Source organism: Vombatus ursinus, unplaced genomic scaffold (assembly GCF_900497805.2).
Source record: "Vombatus ursinus unplaced genomic scaffold, bare-nosed wombat genome assembly UNPS02009824.1, whole genome shotgun sequence".
In the NCBI taxonomy this organism is placed as follows: domain Eukaryota; kingdom Metazoa; phylum Chordata; class Mammalia; order Diprotodontia; family Vombatidae; genus Vombatus; species Vombatus ursinus.
Window position 1 is genome coordinate 7,828,194 of NW_020949602.1, and position 7,237 is coordinate 7,835,430.

Genomic DNA, 7,237 nt, shown 5'->3' on the forward strand with positions numbered 1-7,237 from the left:
CAAGATCAGAGAGGCTGGACAGTAGAGTGTGGGAAGCACACCTGGAAAGGCAGGTAGAAGGTAGTGCAGGGCTTCAAATCCCAAACAGATGATTCTAATGGTAATAGGGTGCCCCTGAAACTTGTCAAGGGTGGGATTAATGTAAGCAGGTCTGTGCTTCAGGAATATCACTTTAGCAAATTTGTGGAGGATGGAGAGGCAAGGAGAGGAGAGAGACTTATTAAAACAAGAAGACAATTAGGACGTTAGGCACAAGGCAATGAGGGTCTGAACTAAGGAGATGGTCATGTGAGTGGAGAGACGAGCAGTGAGGGAGGTAAAATCAACCAGACTTGTCAACCAATTGAATATGTGGGGTGAGAAAGTGAAAATTCAAGGTTGACTGTAAGCTCACAAGAGTTAAGAGGCTAGAAGGATGGTGAGGACTAATGATGATGATGATGATGATGATGATGATGATGGTGATAACGATAATGATGGTGATGATGATGATGATAAGCTCATAAGTGGAGTAAGTTTGAGGAAAAGAAATTGAATTGTATTTTGGATGAATTGAGTTTCAGATGCCTATGAGACACTGCTTTGGAAATGACCCAATGGTGATGAGAGAGTGGAAAAAAGCACAGAAAACTTCAGAACATTTAGGGATGTCTAAAAACGGAATGGGCAGGCATGGGAGAAGTGTGTTCCACTTTACTGTTCTTTTTCAAAAAGAAGCTAAATGACCATTCATCAGATACATTATAGAAGGAATCTGCACTTCTGCCCAGGAGTTGGACCAGAAGGCCTCCCTAGATGGTGTCACTTGTAAGTCTAGGACTCTGACCCTTCAGCAGACGCACTGAGTGAGGACCAAAGATAAGACAGTCCTTTAGTAACTGTGATGCCATCTTCCTGCACAGCCTTCAGTGGCTGAGTGCAGAGAAAGTGAAGTGGGTCAGACTGGGCTTCCATTCTTGGCCAAGAAGATGATGCCTTTTCTTTCCTAGGTATCATATTTGGAACCTTCCTTCTCTTTGTCCCAGAAGCTAAAGTACAGATCTAACCTCCAGCATCTTCTCCTAGACAGGGAGCTCTGGATTGAGGGAAAACATTGAAATTTGCAATCATCCCATCGTGTTATTAGTGAACTTGACTTTGGGAAACTGACAAAGCAACAGATGTTGGGACTATTCCATATCATGTAAATATTGTAATGATGTGCAGTTGTCAGAAGCATTGATTTTCTGGGTTTAAAGAGATGAGCATTTCATTGGGGAATTATGTGGACTTTTTTTCCCTGCTGTAGTGTCAAGGTGTGTGTGGGGGAGGGGGGGACCAGAGGTGGGCCAACAAGGAAAACATAAACAGGGGAAACCTGAGAGAAGATCTATAAAAGAAGATGATGAATGTTTAGTCTGTGCCTAACAGCCTGGAAAGCACATATGCAATCCATGAAGCTTCTCTTGGGGCTCATCATAGCCAGGGGAGGGTTTTCTCAGAAGTATGACATATTCATAAAGCATCTTACTCTACTGTCAGGCTCTTTACTGGCTAGCCCAGACAGCGGGAAGCTCTGTCCTCTTGGTCTCATTGGGTATGGTAAACTAGAATAAGCAAGTGGATTTGAAATCAAAGGACTTCACTGCAAATTCTGTTTCAGGCATTTGGTATCTGTGTGACATTGACCAGTTATTTTCCTTTGCTGTGCCTCAGTTTGCTTATCTGTAAAATGGGGATAATAACAGCACCTATCTCACAGGGTTGTTGTGAGGATCAAATAAGGTATTTGTAGCAAACTTAGTAAATCTTAGAGGACTATAAAATGCTGACTAATACTAGTTCACATAAGTGTTCTTATTATCTTTGAAGAAACCGAGGTTCCAAGAAATTGCTATTTGTCCAAGGGCATGGACAGCAAGTGGCAAAACTGGGATTCAAATCTAGGTCTTTAGATGCTAAATGCATTATTCTTCCCACGATCCCATGCTACATCTCAAGTATTTGGAGTCCCTTGTCTGGAAATCCACATTTAAATGTAAATACATATTTTTAAAAGCTCCCAAGCCAGCTAGAAATGCTTTGGAACTTACCCAAGAGTTTGCCTTATTCTTATCACTAATAGTGCCATTATCCTGAATGATCAAAAGTCTTCATTTCTAGGCTTTCTCACTGTGACTTGAGCATTTTTCCTCCGGTTTTAAGCATGGACCCTCAAGATGACTCCTACATACCTCTATGCTTTTCATTCCCATTGACATCAAGTTCATCCAGACCCTCGTCATTTATATCTCACCTTCATTACCTTTCTCAGGTACATGGGAATCACTTTGTAAGTGATAACCTCTCCTCCTGCTCAGTCTTTATCCACACAGCTAGATCAATCTTCCTAAAGCAAAGTTTTACTCAAATTTCTCCATTGTTCAAATACCATCAATGGCTCCTAGTTGTCTAGGAGACTAAATCCAGTCAGTCAAATGACCAACAGTTCATCACTAAACAAGTAAGCTCCTACTATGTGCCAGGCACTGTCCTAAGCAGCTAGGGATATGAATACAAATAAAAACAAAAAAGTCTCTGCCCTCAAGGAGCTTATGATCGAATGTGGAAAAATAACACAGGAAAGGAAGCTGAAAAGCAAGGGGGAGGAGGGAGAAGAGTGAGTGCTCCTGAAACTAATTTTTTTTATTATTTCATTTTACCAATTACATATAAAAACAATTTTAAACATTCCTTTTTAAATTTTGAGTTCCAAATTCCTTCTCATCTTCCCTCCCTCCTCTCCCCCATCCTTGAAAGGTAAATAATTTGATATAGATCATACATGTGCAGTCATGCAAAACATATTTCCATGCTACTCATATTACAAAGAAAACAGAGGCCTCAGAAAAAAAGAGAAAATAAAAGAAAAATAAAGAAAGTTTAAAAAGCATGCTATGATCTGCATTCAGACTCCATCAGTTCTTTTTCTGGAGGCAGATAGTATCTTTATCCTACATCCTTTGGAATTGTCTTGGATCATTGTATTGCTGAGGATAGGTAAGTCATTCACAGTTGATCATCATTACACTGTGACTGTGTACGATGTTCTCCTGGGTCTGCTCACTTCACTTTGTATCAGTTCATTTAAGTCTTCCCAGATTTTATTAAGCCACCCTGCTCATTATTTCTTATAGCTCAATAGTATTCCTTCACAATCAGATACCACAACTTGTTCAGCCATTCCCTGGATGATGGGCATCCCCTTGATTTCCAATTCTTTGCTACAAAAAGAGCTGCTATAAATATTTTTGTACATATAGGTCCTTTTCCTTTCTCTTTGATCTCTTTGAGATACAGTCCTAGTAGTGATATTGCTAGGTCAAAGGGTATGCACAGTTTTATAGCCCATTGAGCATAGTTCCAAACTGCTCTCCAAAATGGATCAGTTCACAACTCCACCAAGAATGCATTAGTGTCCTAATTTTTCCACATCCCTCTGACATTCCCTGATATTTATCTTACAGTACCACACCATGCTTCTGTATTCACTTGCTGTTACTTGCCCCTGATTCCACCTTTAATATGAGTCATATTTTAAATGTCAATTGACCAATGAGTTTGCTTTGTGTCTGCCTGGACCTCTATCTGCTTTTTCATTCTCATCAGAATTGCATCTCTTTATGATTTCTGAATTTCATTTTTAAGAGTTTTCCACCATTCCTGAGCTGATGTGTGTGGAATTTTAGTTTAGAAGATACTTCTTACCCATCTTCTCTCTGAGTCCTTTGGAATCTATTCTCCTAAGTCTCAGATGTAAATCAGATCATGGCTGATTTTCTTTTCCTTCTCTATCACAAATTTGAAGGGAGACCTGCCCCTTCCCTCTAGGTTATCAGTTATTTCCAGTTTCTCCTTGTTATTAAGAATCAAATCCAGAGGGGCAGTCCCCCTCATTGATTTCTAAACCTTTTCCAGGTAAGGATTCTTTTACAGGTGCAGGTTGGACTAGGATTCCCTTCCAATTCTAAAGTTTTGTGATTCTCCTTTTGAACTTTCTTTAATAAACAGTAGGGAGGCACTGAAAAATTTTTAGCAAAAAAGAACCCAACTAGATGTGTACTCCCCTCACCTGGTTCTAAGATTCAGTGAGTTTTGTGTGGCACCCAGAACTAAGCACAATTCTTTAACTGTAGCTTGACTGGTGCAGAGGACAGTAGAACTATGGCTTTTCTTCATCTTGACACTGTACTCCTACCAACATAACGTGGGGGCATTTTAGTGTCTTAACCATACAGACAACAGGATGGGCAATGAGTTGAGCCCAGAGATGAACAGGAAGAGGTGAGCAAGCAGGATTGCCATCAGGAAAGTGCAAAGTTCTTTTAGTGACCCCAAGAGATGCATGGAAATAAGCGACCATCTTTAATATCAACGCTCTATTGGTAGGGCTGTAGCCAGACAGAGAACACAAGTGTCTCTAAAGAGTTGAAAAATGAATATCACATGGAGGGCAATGGAAAGGCATGTGATGGATGTGAGCTGGCAGCAAACTTTAACCAGGAAGGGACTTGGAGGGACAAGAAGACTAGATGACATCGTGGAAATGTGCAGTAGGAAGAGAAAAGGGGCTGATCAAGGATCAAGGATGGTAGGGGAATAGCCAGAATTCTCCATCTGTATTCCTCTAGATATCAGGGGATAGTGAGAAGACCTCCCGTGTGGTGGGTGGGCCCCTGTGACAAACACATGGGAGGGCATTGACAAGAGTCTCAGAAAATGGGCAGACATGGGTGAGTTGTGATCGTCAGCCCTGGGAGGGAACATTAAATTGATTTAATCACAAATCCATTTGAAACACCAAGGAAACTTCAATTTCACTGCTGAATGGACACAATTGTCAGCCTGAGAGAGAAGGTCACTGGATGGTATACTGATCATGAGATTATAGTCCTAAAACTGGAAGGGACCTAGAATCTATCTTATCCAACTCCCTAATATTATGGGTGGGGAAACTGAGGCCCAAATAGATTGAGTGACTTGCCCAATATCACACATAGGTTTACAGGATCATAGACCTCAAAGGCCTTGGAAACCATCTAGACCAACTCTCTCATTTTACGGATGAGGAAATTGAGGTCAAGGAAGGTGACATGTCCAAGTTCTCACAGGCAGCAAAGGTTAAAAATGAGGGAGAAGATGGAAGAATTGACATGAAAACTACCCAACAGCATTTTCTCCAATGCAGAATATGAGACTGCGTAAGAATCTATTACTAAAGCCCAGTGCTGGAAGGTGCTTTGCCACTTCTTAATTCTCTAAGTAGTCAAGAACACTCTAATTTAGCACCACAGAGAAGATGGATGTTCCAGCATGGAAAAAGAAAAACATTAAAATGACTAAGAATAGAAATACTTGGGCAAGGAGAAATGAATAAGCATCCATTATATTTTAAAGGCAGCCCCCATAGGAAAGTTGAAAAGATCTTTATTATTAATGTCAAATATTCCTTTTTTTTGTTAAGCTCGTAAATCCTGCCAGAGAAATAGAGTGAAGTCAGCATAGATTTATATCCCCAAACCAAGGCAGAGCCTTCCCCAGATGCCCCCAGATAATCCAGTCGGTCATAAAACCCACAGATCTAATGAAGTCAACAGGTCATTGGTGCCGCATCAGAATTTAGATGACCCCCTTTTTAATTACCAAGGTCCAGCCTGGAATATAGATTATATCCCCCAGACATTCCTAAGGAGTCATTTCACTCTCATGATTTACAGACCTTGCCCAGAGTTTCTGCAGAGGATAACTTAACTCAGAGTTGGTTGGAAAGAAAGGTGAGGCCAGCACATGAGTTTCATTTTTATTAAAAGTGGTTCGGGCAAATGCATCCTGGTACTTGGGAAGAGCCAGAACCACACAAGAGCAGCAAAGTGGAATGTTTTCTAAAAGGGGCATTAGGAAGGCATTAAACCTAATGAAAATTGTGAGGTAGATTTCATTCATCCCCTTTCTAAGATGTCTTTGGAGCTGGTGGTATTTTTTAAATTGTTAATATCTGCATTCAACAATCATTCACAGGGTCATAGTTGTTTGAGATTGAAGGTATCTGAGAGATCATCTAGACCAATATCTTCCCATTACATTTGCTTCAAGAAGTATTTATTAAGCACTTACTGTATGTCAGACACTGAACTAGACACTGGGTATGGAAACATAAAGAACGAAACAATCCAAATGATGATAGTGATGATGATGATGATGATGATGATGATGATGATGATGGCACTAGATAAACCTCATTGGAAGATGAACTATATAGAGTGATGGAACATAGAACAATCAGGGTTGAATCACAAGATGGTGGAAAGTCTGCTCAGTTTAGTGAGGAAATCAAGTTTCAAATCCTACCTCCCACATTTACTACCTGGATGATCCTGGACAGGATCACCTAGCCTCACTGGGTCTCTTTGTCTTCATCTGTTAAAGAAAAGGGCATTCTGCACAGTCAGAGGAAAGATGAAGGCAAAGGGCTCCTGGTGGCAGGGGAAAGGGTACGAGAATTCATAAAATGGCCAGAAAAAGGGAAGTAGAAGGTGCCATATCAAATCTTACCTACTTCCAATTGTGTCCTTGGTTAGTCATGATTTTATGTTATGCCCAGTATTGGAGTTCCCACCTACCAAATGGATCTCCCATCTAGACCAGCCATACAGTTCTCCAAAGCAAGTAATGAGTTTTGGAATCATGCCCATTCCCCCAGTAGAGATGCCATATGTAACACTAAGCCTTCTTCTCCACCCTCCTCATGACCTGAGATCTTCAGTGATGCAGGTATTACTACCTAGAAGGCAGTCCAATTATGGATAGTTCAAATTGTTAAACAATTCTTCCTTACAACTCAATGAAATCCATTCCTCAGCAACATACACCAAGTGTTCTTTCTAGTTTTGTACTTGGGAGCCAAACAGAACACACATCTTCCTTCTCCCACAATACAGCTTGTCAAGTAGTAAAGATAGTTACAATGTTCCCTCCTAAATCTCTCCTCAAAGCTCAACACCTCTAGTCCCTTAGATGATTCTCATGTACAATAGTTACAGCTCCTTTGGGTAACCTTATGATCTCAGTTTTCCTTCTCTGCTCCTCAAATTTTCTCAATATTATCACACACTTTCTACTACTTCTCTCTAGTCCCAGAGAAATTTAATTCAATTCAACAAGAATTTATTAAGTTTTTACTACATGCAAAGCAAAGAGATAGCATGACCCAGTGGATGGA